A 20,138-nucleotide genomic window follows, 5' to 3' on the forward strand; every position below is an offset into this window, starting at 1 on the left:
TCATAACTTCACATGAGGCTTTGTGCCCACTGAATGGTGTACAGCAACAGTTATCCTACTCCACAAAGGGGTAGCCACCACTGATCCTGGGAATTATCACTCTATTAGCCTGACAAGCCTGGTCTGCAAGGCCATGGAACGTATCATCATGGAACTCATAAACAAAGACATTGGAAACCTCCAAACTCTGGATCCCACCCAGTTAGGGTTTGTGATAGGCAGATCATGCCTCCTGAATCCGATCAACTTCTTTGAGGCAGTCACCAAAGCCGTAGATGGTAAGGTGGTTCACACAGCCTATCTTGACCTCGCCAAGGCTTTTGACACCATCCCTCATTCTGGAATTATATCTAAACTCACTAAACTAGGTATAAATCCCTATGTCACAAGATGGGTTTCCAACTGGTTCACTGACAGAACCCACACTGTAAAAGTTGCACACTCCAAGTCTGACCTCAAACCAGTGACAAGTGGAGTACCACAGGATTCAGTCCTGGGATCTCTCCTGTTTGGTATCTACTTCTCTGAAGTACAGGCTAACACAGAAGGTTTCTGGCTAATGAAGTTCACAGATGACTGCAAACTAGGAGCCATAGTTGTGTCCCTAAATGATGTGGAAATCCTACAGAAGGGCCTCGCTGAGACAGATGCCTGGTGTCAGAGCCATGGCCTCAACTCAATGCCAAAATGCATTGTCATCCCCTGTGGTAAAAACTCTGTACCCATGAACTACTATATAGACAGCAGTCTACTTAACACCAAATGTGTGATAAAAGACCTTGGGACCCAGGTGGGCAGTAGTCTGTCCTTTGACAGTCACATCGCCACAGTAGTCAGAAAGTCTTTCTACGTGGCACACCTCATCATAAAACGGTTCTCATCCAGGAAAAAAGAGGTCATTGTTCCCCACTACTCGACACTCATTAGACCCAATATAAAGCACAATGTCCCTTTTGGAATGTGCCTCACAAGACATCTGCAGCAGCTGGAAAGGCCACAGAAGTACCTCACAAAGAGGATTACTGGCCTTAAACAGATGCCCTACACTGACCGTCTCAAAAAACTCCAGCTTTACTCCATATAATATCACCTACTCCAAGGTGATCTCTGCCTAACATATAAAGCTATGTCAAACCCAGAGCTGTTGGACATGCTACACTTAAAGAAATCCCAATCCCTCCAAGCTATATGCTCTAAGGACCTAAACCTTGTCACCACAATAAACAGGACATGCTGAAGGGATAAATTCCTGTCCCAGAGGCTTCCCATACTCTGGAACAGGCTACCCATCTACGTCAAGCAAAGTTCTTCATTAGCACTCTTCAAGAAAAATCTTGATGAGTGGATGTGAAATAGGAAATACACCCCGTGGATCACTTCTGTGTCCCTGCTTGACAGTGGCACAGGAAAATAACTTTCTTGGGTGGCGTACACCAGGGAACCTTGTTGGCTAGGCTTATGTAGGCCTCGGGCTGATAGCCTAGTAACTACCTATGAACCTATATATATTTGTATACACATATACACAGACAAAACATATTAGTAGCCATACATATGTAGAAGTACTGTAGACATACTGGGTGCACAGTATATCCCAGAAACATAACCCCGGTAAGTGGCACCTGTGAAAGTGTAGTGTGGCAACCATTCCCACAAGTGAGAATACGTAACAGTCAACATATACCCACTCACAATTCAAAGCTCAGGATACCACACACAGGTTTGCATACTCAGAAAACCTTTAATCTGTGTGCAGTACAATAATGTATGCCATTTATGACAGCACATATATTTCCAAATACATATACAATGATGGATGCAAGGCCCACACAAAACAGTAGATGCAAGCACTGTGGATATATAACATACTATGCTGTCCAGGCTGAGGCCTGCAATTAGTACAACATTAAAAAAAACATTAGCATTCAAGATAAGAAACAATCAGCACTCACAGATGAAGGTCAGCAGCCTCCATTAACAGCCTGTAGTCAAGGCCTAGGGTGAAATGTAGTAGTTGTGGTAATGTCACAGTATCTCGTACATAACATTGCTTAACCTAACATATCACTATCACACTGACTGACTGAACTTTGTGTAACACTGTAAGGTGTAGCCCACCACTGTTCCCATGGAGGAATGTATGAAAGTTTACAGCCATACACCTCAATGTGTCTTAACACTTGTAAACCTGAAAAGGTGTCACAGCTTAGGGTAATGGCACTGAACACTCCCCCCCCCCCATAAAAGGCTGTACAAGGGCAAGGAACACTGTGTACCACACACTGATCTCTGGAATGTACAAGGGCACATATGTGTTGTCCAGCTGTTGCCCCCAAAAATATGGATCTTGCCTAACAGTTGTTGTGGGAGTCCATGACATGACTGGGATGATAGCAGTAATACTAGCAGTAAATAATGATAGGCCATTACCTAACAACCCCTTACTGTATCACAGCAGGACAAAGACTACCATATATATGGGGGACAGAGGCAGGAACACAGGGTCATATTTGCATTATTGCTGTTACACACTCTGGAAATTGCTGGTGTTACAGGATTTGTTGCAACATACCCTTATGCAGGAATACGACATCAAAATACAAATGGATGTAGCCATGTACTGATAGCACTCAACAGACAGAATGCCACTGATATATCTGGGAGAAGACCTGTGTGGTGCACAAACAAATCCTAACAGGTAATCCTCTGGTTATCATATGGATAGGGCCACAGTTGAGAGCTATGCAGACAGTCTGCATTTCATCCTAAACTACCATGTACACTGAAACCCTGTAAGACCAGCAAGATACAAAGCAGTATAACAACACTACTCACACTGTCTGTAGGTCTGGAACCTTACCAAAATGTGTATTTGGCCTGTGTGTGCAGGTTCTGCTGTAAGAGGTATTGCTACCTACTGTCTGTAACACTGCTGTCCAAACACAGGAAGGATATCCTCCATACCGGAAAGGTGAAGGGACAGCACTCACATACGTCAGCAATTTATAGTACTGGGTTGCCATGACAGTGGTTATCTGAAGTACTACACAGCAGGCTGCATGCAATTAGCAACTGGTGGACACTGAGTGGTGCAGAACCCATTACCTGATCATGTGCAATACCTAAAAAAGCATGCTGCAGTCTATTCAAACCAGCTCAATCACTCTACTGGAGAGACAGAGAGAGAGAGAGAAAGAAAATTTAAAAAAAAAACTAACCATAACAAATTAAAAACAAATAACAATGCTCTGGGATTTGTTACAGTGGAAAAAAACTTTAAATGTATGTGAAACATATGTATTTACTTGGATGTAGTATTTGGTATTGTATAATAGGATTTATAATGTGAAATGATTTATATGTGCCATCAGTAGTTGTTCCTGTAATGATATTCTGCTCAACAACTGCTCTAGACAATACTGTCTGTCCTTGTGCGCAGTGTGACATAACTGTCAATTGTACAGATCAACAGTGAATGACAAAGATGTGACCCATGATATCTGTGTTCTATACATTACTGTAGCCAATGGATGGTAGTGGTATTAATACTGCCATGATAGACACATGGGTGTCAGAGCACAATACCTGCAGGACAGTCATGTTAATGTGTAGCATAGCATGCCCAACTGCCACAGCTGTATAATATGCTTATCTAAAATCTGTCACCATATATACCCCCTAATGTTAGTCTGTGTTCATGTGACACCTGTCTGTGTTGCAACAAGGCAGAACAGTTCAGCTGTGAAGAAAAGAGAGTTACAAGAGTGCGGACCAGATGTCTGTATGCACCCCACCCCACATACAGATAAATATATGTGTGATATATATTCACAGCTGTGCATGTCTACAGAACCTCAGACTGTTATACATATATATAGGTATATAAACAAAACAAAATGATATCTACACATATATGTACATATGTGTATGTTGGGTCTTTCGGCTTTTCTCAGTTAGGGGTCGCCACAGCGGAACTCTGGTCCGCTAATGAATGGCAGTAGATTTTTACGTGCCAAGTTGCCAGCCCTGATGCACAACCTTCAACGAAGGTATGCCCATTCACGCATGTCTCCACACAGAAGACGCTCTAGCTGAGAATCGAACAGGACAACATCTTACTGTGAGGTGACAATGCTACCGCATACATATACATACATATATTTAAATAAATATATATATATATATATATATATATATATTTAAATTTAAATAAATATATATATATATATATATACACATATATTTCAATATATATATATATATATATATATATATATATATATATATATAGATATGCATATATGCATATATTTAAATATATATATATATATATATATATATGTGTGTGTGTGTGTATGTGTATATATATATATATATATATATATATATATATATATATATATATATATAAACATATATTTAAATATATATATATATATATATATATATATATATATATATATATATATATATATATACATATATTTAAATACATGTATGTATGTATATATATATATATATATATATATATATATATTTATATATATATATATATATATATATATATATATAGATATATATAGATATATATATATATATACACACATACACACATAGATATATATACACATAGATATATACACACACACATATATATATATATATATATATATATATATATATATATCTACACACACACACACACACACACAGATATATATACACACACACATGCATATATATATATATATATATATATATAAACATAGATATATATATAGATATATATGTGTGTGTGTATATATATATATATATATATATATATATCTATATATATACACACACACACACACACACACACACACACACACACACACACACACACACACACACACACACACACACACACACATATATATATATATATATATATATATATATATATATATATATATATATATATATACAAACACACACATATACATATACACACATATACATAATACTGACACATATAAGTGTATATATATATATATATATATATATATATATATATATATGTATATATATATATACACCCCAGGATTCACAAATCCTCCGTGTAAGACTAAAGTAGTCTTACACGGAAACATCAGTTTAAGAGTAAGATGGCAGCACGCCATGCATATTATTGAAGGCGCGCTGCCTCAACTCAAAGGCTAACATGAAGCATGCACGAGTGCAGGGGGCGTGTCGGACTGCCGAGCAGTCCAAATATCCACGCCCCTGCAAGCCTCTCAATTGGGAAATGTCAACTGACATGAGCAAGACCGCTCAAATGTGTACATACCCAACACTACACTCCCCCACATTCTAACCACCCAGTACAATTATAAAATGTAAAACTTTTATTATTTTTTTTTATTATTCCCAATATGGCTGCTCGTATTTGCACGTGCTTGCGTGGGTTTGCCCATTGCTTAGCTACAGTTAGCAGTCAAGACATCGAAGAGGATAATAAGAAACGTATATGCAAATTAAGCAAAATAGCAATAGTGTAGTGGTAGAAACTTCGCACAAAGAGGAGGTATTCCTGGTTTGAGTCCCACCACTCCCCTGTTTATTTTCCATTGGAAATCTGTATATGAAAAGAATTCCTGGCTTTTATCATTGAAATTTAGTAAAAAGCATTGAAATGGCCTATGTAGTAGTGAACGAATTCTATATATATAAGAAAGTGAAATGGTTATGCATACTGATGAATGCATAAGTAATGTATCTTAAGCAATGTGAAGCACTGCTAAGCAAAGTTTACCAGTGTTAAGCACATTTCAGTATAATTGCTCATAGCTTAGCACTGCTTTAACTGGCACAATAGCTTTGCACGGAGCTGAGCATCATGCCAACTAGCACAAAGAGAACATGTTTGTGTGTAGCTGCGCACCACGCTAACTAGCGCATCGCCGGGCAATTTTGGGCAACGTCGAGCAATATAGAGCAACGTTGGGCAAAGTTGAGCTAAACACTGCCACACCTCCTAGTCGGTCTGGCCAGTAGTTAAATAAAAGGCAATGACAGACCTCAAACCCGTGATTTTGTGCACCATAATCACAGTACTGAACCACTAAGCCATGACAGCTTTTCATATGCATGCACTTTCAACACACACACATACATATCAATAGAAGTTTACCCATTGCTGCTAAGCAGGTGTGCTTTCAGCTGAGTTTCTTCAAAACTGGCCAATCACAGATAATTGTGGGAAACAAGACATATTTAAGCTCCATAGGTGGGAATACTTGCCATAACTGGTTGTAGCTCCCATCTGCAGTCAGCATGGCCGGTGTTGGAGAGGGCTCTCGATTTCGAGTGCAACTTTGGGGCATTGAGGAGTCAAAAGTAATGGTTTGGCTTCTCGTCCATAATCATGAGGAGAGACTCCTGCAGGGCCAGTTCCAAGGCACCCAATACAAAGCGGAAGCCTGGAACTGTCTAGCTCATGATCTCACCAGTGCCACACGCATCCCTCGCACTGGTGAGCAGGTCAGACACCACTACTCAGACCTGAAGAGACGCAAGGAGGACCGACAGAACCAATGGATACAGGAGGCCCGTGGGATGGAAAATGCCCCACTACTGAGTAGGTAGCCATGAAATGAAGTATGTAAGAATTGCTATGGTTGTCTATATTATGGATAGGTATGACTCAATATCACTTAATTTACTTCACAGCTGCAGGTGTCTGTGCTGCGAATCAGCAAGCCTATGCAGATAGGCTGCTAAGGCTGCGCCACCAGGCAGGTTAGTAATTATTCTGCATGTATTGTTATATAAAATAAGTGAGAGAGCTTGAGAAAAAGTGTTGTAGCCCAATAATAAAGGTATAATAAGTCTTGAACAACTTCCCTGCATGTACTGTTATATAAAATAAGTGAGAGAGCCTGAAAAAGACTGTTGTAACCCATTAATAAAGGTATAATAAGTCCTGAATAATTTCACTGCATGTACTGTTATATAAAATAAGTTATAGAGCCTGAAAAAGAGTGTTGTAACCCATTAATAAAGTTATAATACGTCTTGAATAAGTCTTCTGCATGCACTGTTATATCAAATAAATGAGAGAGCCTCTAGAAAAGTATGTTATGTAATTAATAAAGGTGTATCACCTGGAGTGTGTCTGTGTCACTTTCTTTGATATGTTGTTGTACTCTTGCATTATAAAAATACTACTGTTGCATTAAGCGCTGTCAACCCACACTTGGGTAGGCCCATATAAAGTGGATGAATGGAGTGCCAGTAGCTGTTAAGCATATATACAGTCCTCAACTGTTGGTTCATGCTGGCATGTACAGGTTAATCTGGCACATGAGTAGCTTGTTATTTTGTTTCCCAGAAATGTCAGTGTGCTGCTAGAGATGTAGGGGGCTGTTAAAATATAACTGATAATGTCACCTGAACACATCTAGATATGTAGATATATAAATATAAATGTAATATATAAATATGTAGCAGTAATGTCCGCATCCTGGACAGTTTGTATGTCAGATACAGGTCAGGTATATAAAGAACTAGCAAAACCCATTTCACAATTTAACGGACATTGCCTTGTGTAATAATACATGTAGGGGATATATACCTGCAGTCAATAGGAATGTAGTGTAAACTATAAGTATATATAACTTGTTAATGGAGGTATCTTTTTACACCCTACTGTATGTGCATAAACAATGCAATTCCACACCTCAATGGGTAAGTCTAATCTGAAAACATTTGTTGGGACATATGTCCTATTGGTTTATAAATATCTGCATTTACTTTGATGCATGTCCCCTGTTCAAATACCACAATGTTGGTGGCCTGTTGCCACCAATTAATCCTGCATGCTGTTGGAATGTCCACTGTTGTTCTATATATGCATGTGTTATGCTTGCTGTTCTACTGTTGGAACTCTGGTGTGTTGGGTTAATGAGAATACTACTGCATGCTGTTACAACTAATTTGCAATGCTGTTGGCTGTTACCAACCCATATTGTCATTAAATCCCCCTAAACATAGAATGTATGGGAAGGCCGGTCCCAGCGGACCCACCTGTCCCACCTCAGCTGGCGATGGCTCCTGGCAGCAGCAGGTCTGGTGCCCAGCCCTGGATCTCCTCCTCCGTTGGGCCTGTGCCAACTTTGGGTGGAAGCACTGCAGGGGATGGGGCTTGTCCCCCCATGCAAGTGTGGGTGGAGGAGGGCCTCGTCTCACCCTCCAAACGGTCTGGGCTGTGGTGTGTAGACAGATCCAGCGTTCTGTCACTGATCCTCTACGCCAGCTTGTGTCACAAGTGGCATGACTCACGGGTGAGTCTGCCCCTCCTATGCAGCCCCCACCCCAGCCACCCTCTGGTCTGTGAAGGTGCAGTGGTGACTGCCAATGAGTGCGGATCTCAGTTTTACTGTTGCCATCTGTGGGCTCATGGGCTTGCGGTTTCCAGACATCCTTCCCCGTCAATGTTGTTCACCCCCCACATGTGTCATATTCCACACCTGTATGCATCTTGTTTGTCTTGTCTGTTTACCTCCCCAACCTACCTCCCCAAATATACCTACATCCCCTACCCCACATTCCACTCTCACCTGGAAAAAGAAAAAAAAAAGGGCAATCTGCTCCAAAAAAAATTACGCCCCATACATAGCTGCCCATTTTGCACACGTCTGCTGGTCATATAAAATGTAATTTAATTGGCAGTACAACATACTTTGTTGTCCTCACCCCTCTCTCAGGGGTGGAAGGTTTCATATTTCCCTCCAAAATTATTGCATATGTACAGCTGTTGCTGTAAAATAAATGGGCAGCTATAGTTCTTCCCTACACCCGTCCTGCACATCCAGAGCTGTTTTCCCTACTGTCTTTCCCTCTTTGTGCCCCTTTTTCACCACTGTCCTATCTCCCCATTTTCTTTTCTTTTCTTTCAAAGAAATGAGCGCAAGGGTTAGCGGGAGTAAGCACTTTTAATCAGTAGTTAGCAGGTTTGCGCGAGTGTGCGCTTGTGTGCAGTTAGCTAAGCATTGCTAAGCTTCGCGCAAACCCGCGCAAACCCGCTTACAACTGCTTAAAAGTGCCTTAATCACCCTGCATGCGAGGGCCCTTGGTCTGCTCAGCAGAAAAATAAAACACCTCTGTTAGTCTCAAACCCCAGACCTTGGACACACTAGACTGCATGAAGTACCACCAAGCCATAGTAGATATACAGCAGATTGTTGCTTAAATAAATACATCATGAATCAGAATGAGTGAATGTAAAGGAAAAAATAGAAATGCCATAACACAAAACCTGTTCTGTGGAACTTTACCAGCAGTTGTTGAGGAATTGCATTACATGACTGTGATAAGAGAACCAGCCTTTCTAGCAGTAAATGATGTTACAGCAGCACTTTACAACCCCCACACAGTATCATAGCAGGACAAACACTGGCATGTCTGACTAGGGCAGAGGACATACATCCCAACTGTGACTACATATCAGGGATGTCCCTGATTTTTGAAACATATGTTAGCTGTGTCCCTCTGAATCCCCTGAAAAGTACTGACATTAGGCAGAGAGGTGGGGTATTACATCTAATGAATAATGACAATATGTAGGAGTTAGACACCACTTGTACTTCAGAAAAGGTGAAGTAATCCATATGCACTGGTTCTCCTGAAGACTGCACTTACTGTCTCTAATATTTTGAAGGTGTACCTCACTTTTACCTACCTTTACCTCACTCTGTTCAAATATGTACCTGAGTGTTTCAGAGGCCTGGCCGACGCAGAAACACACAGGCATATCAGCTTTTCTGCTGTTACACACTGTGCAAATAGCTTTGGAAGGAGTTCCACAAGCATACCCTTATGTAGGAGTACAACACTGAAATACCAAAGAATGTAGCCATGTACTGGTAGCAATCGACTGTAACAATGCCATTGTACCAGTGCTGAAAAGCCCTGTGCGTTGCACAGACAGAGAATAACAGCCTACCCTCTGGCTACCATCTGGATAGGTCCACAGTTGGGAGCTATGCAGACAGACTACTTGCCTTGCTAAACTAACAGGTACACAGCAACCATTTAAGTCCAGCAAGATAACATACACACAATAATACATACTGCTCTCTGTATGTCTGCATCCCCACCCAAATGTACTATATACCTGTGCATTCAGGGTCTACCAAGGATATAGGTAGGCATACTCAGTATTGGAATTGACCAGTTTTCTTGAGCATCCTGTGCTAATGCCAACAATAAAAAAGCACAAACTGTGCAGAAGTGAGTACATTAATATTCACAGTATAGCAGTTCACAAACAGTTCATGTGCCAAATGAATACATCTCAATAATTACTTTTGTATGGCAGTTAATTGTATAAGTAGAAAAGAAAATACAGACTCCCATGTATCTTGTGTTAGCATTTGTAGGGGTGAGCACAATTCTACACTGACAACTGTGTACTGGAAGTAGCAACATTCAGGTCTGAGTACAACATTTAAATCACTGGCTACACCCCTAGCTTCAGATATAAGAACTATACCAACCTTCTGACTTACACAACGGTGTCAACAGCAAACAAGCATTGGCCCCACTTTGGAAAGTTGAAAGGGCTACGCCTACCTGACATAGCAATTTATAGCATTAGGTTGCTATGACAGTGAGTACTGCAATTACCATGCAGCAGGCTGAATGCAATTACCAAATGATGGCCACCAATTGGTGCAGAGACCATCACATGCACATGTGCAGATACCTATAAAAGCAGGCTGTACTTGCTGGCCACACATGCAATCATTCCATTGCAGGGATTGAGAGAGAGAGAAAGGGACAGAGACAGAGAGAGAGACACACACCAACCCACATCAACCGGAAAAAAAAAAACACACGGAACATAATACTACCAACACATATAAAGGAAAGGTATGTAACAGATATGTATTTACTGGCATGTAGTAGATGTATTTGAAGAGTACTCTACATACTTTGAAACATCCATATGTGGCAGCAGTATGTATCTATGCTCAGATGCCCTGCATAACTACTGCCATGGACAAATCAGTGTGTAGCTGTGAGCAGTGAAACATAACTGTGACATATGTAGCTCAGCATTAAATGTCAAACATCTGATCCATGTTATCTGTGTTCTGTACAGTAGTGTGGACAATGGCTGTTTGGGGGAGTAGCGCATACAGCTATATAAACATGGATGTGACAGAGTAACACATGCATGATAGTCATATTAACGTGTAGCTTAGCATTGGCAACTGCTGTACCAGGCTAGTATGCTAATCTAGCATTTTCAGCTATATATACACCCTCTAATATCACTGTGTGCTCACATGTGACACCTGTTCATGTTGCAGCAAGGCCCAACAGGTCAGCCATGAGGTCCAGGGACTTACAACAGTGTGGACCTTGTGTGTGTATGGCACACACATACGGAGAGATATATCTGTGTCAGATATATTAACATCTGTACATGTGCATAGAGCAAGGGACATACTGCAACTGTTTGTGAAGGGAGGTCATATGTATGTTGATGAAGGTTGTTATGTACATATTTGTATGTAGGTAGTAGTGTGTGGCAAACAAGACAGCATACAGTGCTGGTATATGACATGTGGTAGTTAAACACTGTGGGTGTGATTTGTTAAGTTTGCAGTGTTGCAGCCAGTGAGGCCTGCTAAAGCCACATGGGCTGAGAACACCTTCAGTGCATTGCACACAAGACTGTGCAATATCATTACATAACTGTATACCTCACATCCTTCACATAATTGATATTCCCACCATGAAAGGTGGACTGTATATGTGCCTATATGTATATCTATATGTACACCAATGGATGTTTGTATGTATGTATATATATATATATATATATATATATATATATATATATATATAAGAGAGAGAGAGAGAGAGAGAGAGAGAGACAAAGACAGAGTCATATTTACTGCGACAGATGGCTGGTGACAAAGCTATGGCCTCAAGCTCAATGTCGAAAATGCATTGGCATCCCCTTTGCTAAAAACTCTGTACCCATGAACTACCACATAGGTGGTAGTTGACTTAACACCGAAAGTGTGATGAGACCATGGGACACAGGTGGACAGTAGTCTCCCCTTTGATAATCACAGTGCCACACTAGTCATGTAATCTGTCTACGTGGCACACCTCATCACAAAAAGTGTGTCATCCAGGGAAAAAAATGTCAGTGTTTCCCTCTACTCATCACTCACAAAACCCATTATAGAGTACAATGCCCCTTCTGGTATGAACCTCACAAGGCATCTGCAGCAACTGGAAAGGCCACAGACATACCTCACAAAGAGTATTACTGGCCTCAATTAGATGCCCTATGCAGACCATCTCACAAAACCACAGCTAGACTGTGTCGCATACCACCAACCCAGAGGTGACCTCTGTCTAACATACAAAGCTATGTCAAACCCAGAGCAGTTGTACATGCTCCACGTAAACAGATCACAATCCCTACGAGCTACACGCTCTAGGGACCTAAACCTTGTCACCTCAATAAACAGAATATGCTGAAGGGATAGATTCCTATCTCTGAGACATCCCATACTCTGGAACAAACTACCTATCAATAGCAAACAAAGCTCCTCAGTAGCACTCATCATGAATAGTCTTGATGATTGGATGGGAGATAGGAAATACACCCCGGGAATCACCTCTGTGGCTCTGCTTGACAGGGGCACATGAAATTAAATGACTTAGGTGTCAAAGTCCAGGGTACCATCTGGCTAGGCTCCTATAGGCCCTAGGGCCAATAGCCTATTACCTACCTATGAACCAATACACACTTGCTGCAATAATTGCTATGTGAGGTTGACTGAGTGTGATGGTGAATGTGTTGCTGAATGTGTCACAGTTGTGTATATCTGGGATAGCTTAGTTGGAAACTGTTTCTGTCATGGTATTATGTGTCCTAGCTCTGATCCCAGCAAAATATGTGTATTCTATTGCTAGCCAGAAAAAGCAGTATGGCATACGGTCTGACATAGTCCCTTGGTGTTAACTGGGGTGTGCCTTTGGAGGCTAAAGCAGTACATGTATGCTCATTGATTGGTACTGCTGGTGAATCCAAATCCTGTATGAACTGGAGTACTACTTCAAGCTGTAGGCCTAAACAGCACAGTATGGTGAATGTCCACATTGCTTGGAAACACTGTTTTGTGTGTTTCCTGTAGTCCTCACAGATTACATACCTCAGGCATAAGGGTTTGTAAGTACTGACATACAGTACTGTATGGTACACACGTAAAGCTCATCTGGGTTGCCATACCTCTGTGTCCCGTATGTATGCCTGATGTGTGTGTGGGTATGCCTGTAACACACCCATGGTCATATGTGTGTTACAGGATATAAGTGTGTAACTAGCAACATGTATAATCTAGTACAGCAGTATGCCACCTATACTCACGAATGTGCACATATTTTAGGCAGGGGTTTGCCATCAACAACTAGTGTGGTATACTGGTAATACTGTAACTGGACTTTACAATCATTGCAATGGATGACATATTTCTTTATGCATTAGCTTGATATATACCTCCTGTGGCTAGGTGGTGCATTGTGTCGCATACAGTGTGCCATGTACTGTTGTATAGTCTTACACAGTGGTTTCTCTTTGTGGCTGTGTAGAAAATGGTTTAATATATAGACCATGCCAGGCACTGTCAGGCAGTTATGGGTTGAGCATGGATATGTGGTATTGAAAGTGTGTATCCTCTGACAGACAAGAGGTTGCTATTTATGACAGTTCAGTGATATCTGTACTGTAGAATGTTAAGTGTGCCACATGACTTGCTCACACATATAGTTTCATTGTCTTCCAGGGTCATGGATCCACCATCGCAACCCATCCTATAGTCCAGCAGAGGATGAAATCCTAATGTCCATTCTGGTGCAAAACTACACCCTGCTGTTCTCAAGAACCAGCCAGGACCAGCATGAGCGGACTGCACTGTGGCAAGATGAGCAGGTATGCCATCACTGCAGTGATTTACTTAGACATGTCCTGCAGCATGCGTCTGATGTCCATAGGCAACAGCTTGCCACAGCTGGTGGGGTTACCACCCAACCCCCCCCTCACCAGAGTGGTAAAGCTGCTCCTGAGCCTGGTGGCTTCCGGCCAACAACAACAACAGCAGACATGTATCATCATGGAGGCCGGAGCCCCCCAGCAAGTTCACATGAAGCGTGCAGGTAACATGGCATATCTGTAGACTACTGTTATCTCTATTGGTATATCATGCATATGTGAGATGTGTACTGTGTAGTTAGAAGATGTAGAGCCTGGTGTTGTGCAATACTGATAATTTGGAACATGATCTGTAGGCCTGTGACTGTCAACCATTGTACTACTGTAAGATTGCAAGCCCACAGTAGCAATGCCATAGTTGTTGCCACTGACAAACTGTCTCATATCCTTGTAGGTCCCTCTGGTGTGACAGCAAGGCAGCAAACCCATGCTGGTGAGTGTGTTACACATTTAATATTGCAAATAATATGTGCATGTCATAGGTGAGGTGTAGGCCATGTACACATGTAACACACCTACGCATAATGCATGCTGTGCATGTTTGCTGTGAGACTATGCACATCTCAGTAACGTGAGTAGCTGCCTCAAACACATCCAATACACACAGCATCCCAAACAATTGTGGCTACACTGTAGTGGACATTGGATAGGCAGAGTCGATACACATGCACACAACATACGCAACTTTGTCATACGCAGTACATGTTAATTTGCTACACATGGCATATTCAGACACCAGCTGTAAGGTCACACACCAGTATCCCACATGTCATCCACACAGCACACATAGTATACCTGAGAGGTAGAGGCCTATCATGGGGCGGTGTGACACTCTTCAACACACAACACATTCATGTTAGGCAATGCTCCTTATTGGGCACCTTACATACCCATGTAACAACTGGCTGTGAAATGGTGAATGTAGCCATGGTACTGCGGTTCAGGTACACCATGATAGGTGCCGGTCTGGCACACATTAGTAGCCTTGAGTGACCACATTCTGCTTCATGATGATGGCTCATGGTACTATACCCCATCCAGTTACAGTAACCACAGTACTACACATAGCATTCATTGCTATACACCTCAATGTTGTGTGCGTGTAAACATATGCACCTATAGACAATATGCGTAGCAATCACCATTTGACACATATATGTCTTGTAATGCTATTGAGTGTATAGCTCACATGACACACATTGGGTATGTGTGATGTTTAATGTTGCAGTTGTGTTGTAGCATGCCATGTCATGGCTGACACTGGCATGTCCACAATATGTTCTACACTCACCATAACTACTGTACAATGGCTATGTTGAGCAATGGTATTCCATCAGGTATACATGCACCACTTATCCTGTGTGTATACATAGCATGAATGAGCTAAACCTGTGTCCACAATTAACGACTAAAGACACAGATGCTCTAATCAGTACTGGATATCTATGTGACACACAGATAAACATCCAAGCATGGTATGTATACCTGTGAGTGATGGTGCATAGCACATTGAAGAGCTTGTAATACTTGCACAACAATGTTGTGTCCATGTACACATTCCATTCCAGGGTGAGGCCAATCACTGAATAACAACACACATGCATTAAAGCCATGTATACTGTTATTAGCAAGGACTGTCTAGACTCGCACTGCATGCTGTTGAGCAACACTCATCCTGCATGCTGACACGTGTGATATGACTGTTTGGCTTGTGATACTGTACCCCACCATCAACCGCTATTGAGTATGTTCTAGATTGCTGTTGGTGTGTGTGTGTGTGTGTGTGTGTGTGTGTGTGTGTGTGTGTGTGTGTGTGTGTGTGTGTGTGTGTGTGTGAGGAGTGTATTTGTGTGCATGTGTGCATGTGTGCATGTGTGCATGTGTTCATGTGTGCATGTGTGCATGTGTGCATTTGTTCATGTGTGCATGTGTGCATTTGTTCATGTGTTCATGTGTGCATGTGTGCATGTGTTCTGACATCATGTACAGGTTGCAAAGTGTGTTTCCTGTCTTCCTCTCACAGGTGCTGAGGTTGGACTGGTTCACTGCAGCAGGGAACCTGATGTCACTGACACAAATAGTGATAATGAGGATAGGTGTGTTGAGGCACAGGCATGTTTGCCAGGGTCTGTCATTGGGCCACCAATCGACAGTACACAGGTGTCCACCTCATCCATGCATACAGTCATACAGCCAATACATCCATCATCACTAGTGCCCTTAGCTGAGGGAAAGTGTACAGTCAGCAATGGCCAGGACAGTGTGGTATCTATGGCACATGCATCTGGACACAGCAGCCACACCCAGAGGTCTGGAACGGTACCACATAGGCAGATGTCCAGGGGTTCTCGTTGGAGCACTGCTGGTCATCGTGCCCCTGGCAGACGTGCCACAGGTCTTACAAACTCATGCATGTTCCAGGCTGTCATGGAGGCACAGGCACGTATGGAATGGTACACCAGACAGAGACTAAGGGCATAGAGGGAACATAACACCACTTTAAATGACAGTATCCGTGACCTAGCAGTTGCCATCCGTAATTACACTGAGGTCACTGATAGACATTGGGGTGAGACATTAGATGTCCTCCACAATGTCATGTCCATGTGTCAGGACAGTGTGGGATGGTTGAGATGTTGACGTGAATGTATGCCAGCAACATCAGCAGCTGGCAGTCGCCGCGGATGTCCCTCAAGTCACAGCCGCTCCCGCAGTGCCAGTACCAGCCCCAGCAATGTTGGGGGAGGGCTGCCCATAGGCCGTCCTAGAAGACCAGGTGCATGTGGCTCTGGCCAGTCCCAGCAGGGACCTGGGTCCAGTGTACATATGTCTACCTCTGAGGATAGTACCCAGTCTGGCTTAGTACATGATACTGTCAGTAGCACCCCTGCCAGGCACAGGTACTGTATCCATGGCCAGAGATGGTGATCTGTAAAGCCTGGTAGGTACAGTCTGTGGCTGTTCCACACATCCCCGTATATGACAGCCACATGGTGGAACTGTGTGCATGCAGACACACACACACACACACATAAACCAGACACCTAGGGCTAACACATACCCACACACATTACATCAACATTGGCCCATACCAGTACTCTTGGCCCTCACACACACACACACACACACACACACACACACACACACACACACACACACACACACACACACACACACATACATGTCGATTGCATGTCTCAATGTAGACCTCTGGCAAACCAACAACACACCCTGTGCATGTGATGAAACCTGTGCCACCTCCTGTCATCTGTAACATTGATGCAGGAACAGGCTAACATGGTGCTGATGTACAGGGTGACTTTATAGCAGTATAGCAATGTTAGCATGTTGTCAGCAGTAAAGTGTAGTGATATCCTTGAAGGTATAGCTGAGCAGGCATGATGCATTAAAGCTATGATTGTCAATGTAGTATTGTTCACACCAGTGTTAATTCCAATAGTGTATTGTCAGCCCACATGCCACTTGGCTGATGTGTGTAGTATTGGCAGCATGTGTTAGAGAGTGGACAGTACATGTGGGATGTATGCAGCACAGGTTTGCAGGTGTATATTTGTGAACATGGTGGAGGTGCACTGTCTGCACGTATGTGTATAGTGGACACATGGGCAGGGTGACATGCCCTGTATTACACAGTGTTAACACTCCATAGTTTCTATTGGTGACCAGTATGCATAGTACTACATACATTTTGGAACTTGGGTACACGTGTGTATGACATGGTTTGACACTGTGCTGTGGGTGATACTGTTACTATCTGTCATTGGTTTGCATTCTGGTAGTATACATAACCTTAACAGCCTGACCATAAACAATTTTTAGATGATGTCTTGACAACTGACACACAGATGTAGGACACACAGTAACATTTGTATCCTTCAGGAACAATACTATGCCTGTAACCAGTGGTGTTCAACTGCACCCATTCCTGGAATCACTCCTGTTTGGCATATAGCTCTCTTAGGTAAAAGCAAACACAGTAAGGATATGTCCGTCCATGTCTGGAAATGCATACTGTGGCCTGTAATGCATTCTCCAGATGACACACACATAGTCCGCAAGGGTATCTTACAGACAGATACCTGTTGTCAAACCCATGCTGTAATGCTATAAGCCAACTAAAGCATAGTCATCCACCTTTACAAAACATAGTATCCCCACAGTACCACATAGGTAATAGCCCCCAACATGTTGAACAGGTACTGATGTGTACATACAGCCAAGTTTTACGTCATCTCTCCTTTGGTAATCACATTTCCAAAGGTATTTTGAAATCCCTCGGTGAATCACATAAGCAATAAGGGGTCTTCATGCATATCCACAAAGCTTGTTGAACACCTATAATGAATAGCCATCATTGACAGACTTTGCTGTGTTTGAACAGGTCTGAAATATACCTCAGGCATAAGCCCTCACTCACACTATTCAATAGAAACCGTAATGAGTGTGTGTGACACGGATGACCTAGGCCAGGGATCACTGCAGTGGCTGGGCTTGTCACAAGCATACAGATGTGACCTAAGGTCTGGAAAGTGGCAGCACACACTGGCAAAGATAACAGATGTGTTCATGGAGAAAGCAGGGTTCCCACCTATGAAATAATTGAGGTCACATGTACGTATATGTATTTGCCACACAGCTACCTGACGTGCAATGCGCATACTGTTGTCATTGTGATATGTCATACAGTAGTAAAAGCAAAACCCACAACACAGTGACCAACTGAGTCACACACACACACACACACACTCACCAAGTGCAGGATTCAAATTACTTTATGATACTAGAGCAGTACACCTTTACACGACATGCTATACACATTACTGGGCGTTCTCCTTTCCACGGGTATATTTGTAGGGTGGTGACATTATCAGACTTGACAGTGACAAGTATACCAGTTTTAAGGTGTTGTAGTTGTCTCCGAAAAGTTTGCTCCTCTACAAGGAGATACACACATACTCTCACACAGCTGTCAAGTGCAGGATTCAAACCCCTACCACACTACTTTATGATCTAAAGCAATATACATTTACACATTGCGCTAGACACATTACTGGCAGCTCTACTTTCCACAGGTATATTTGTAGGATGGTGACATCATCAGACTTGACAAAGATAAGTATACAACTTTTAAGGTGTTGTAGTTGTCTCCAAAATGGTTGCTCCTCTACAAGGAAATACACACGCACTCACATACAGCTGCCAAGTGCAGGATTCAAACCCCTACCTAACTACTTTATGAGACTACAGCAGTACGCATTTACACAACACTCTATACACATTACTAGAAGCTTTCTTTTCCACAGGTACATTTGTAGGATGGTGACATCATCAGACTAGAAAAAGTGGGTTACATTAGGTGGGCTACAAAGAAAGAATTTCTAAACACTTTGGCAATGTGATCATCAAAAGAGAGTTTACTATCTACCTGGGTCCCCAGGGCCATAATTACATTCTCCGTACATACTGGATTACCACCTATGTGGTGATTTGTGTGCACTTTATTTTATCCAAAGGGGATGACTATGCATTCTTTGGCATTCTGCTTGAGGGCATTGTTTTGACACCAGGTATCTGTCTCTGTAAGACCCTTCTGGAGGATGTCTGTGTCAGCTGTAGAGTCGAGTATGGACCACAGTTAGCAGTCATCTGCAAACTTGTTCAGCCATACTCCTCCCATGCTTGCCTGTACATCTGAACAACATCTACTGAACAGGTGGGGTCCCGGAACCAATACCTGTGGGATGCCATTTGTGACTGATTTAGAGTCGGACATGGGACACACAACTCTGAACATGTGTGTTTGATCTGTGAGCCAGTTGGCCACCCATTCTGTGACATAGCTGTTAATGTTCAAGCTGGTAAGCTTGTCCATGATGCCAGAGTGGGGAATGGTGTTGAAAGGCCTTAGTGAGGACCAGGTGGGCTGGGTGAACTACTTTCACCTCCATCTATGTCCTTGGTAACTGTTTCAAATAAGTCAATTAGCTTTAGGAGGCAGGATCTACCTTTAACAAAGCCAAGTTGGGTAGAGTCCAGTGTCTGGAGGTCCCCAATGTCT

This window comes from Protopterus annectens, chromosome 2.part2 (genome assembly GCF_019279795.1).
Source record: "Protopterus annectens isolate FY-2018-M chromosome 2.part2, PAN1.0, whole genome shotgun sequence".
Lineage (NCBI taxonomy): Eukaryota > Metazoa > Chordata > Ceratodontiformes > Protopteridae > Protopterus > Protopterus annectens.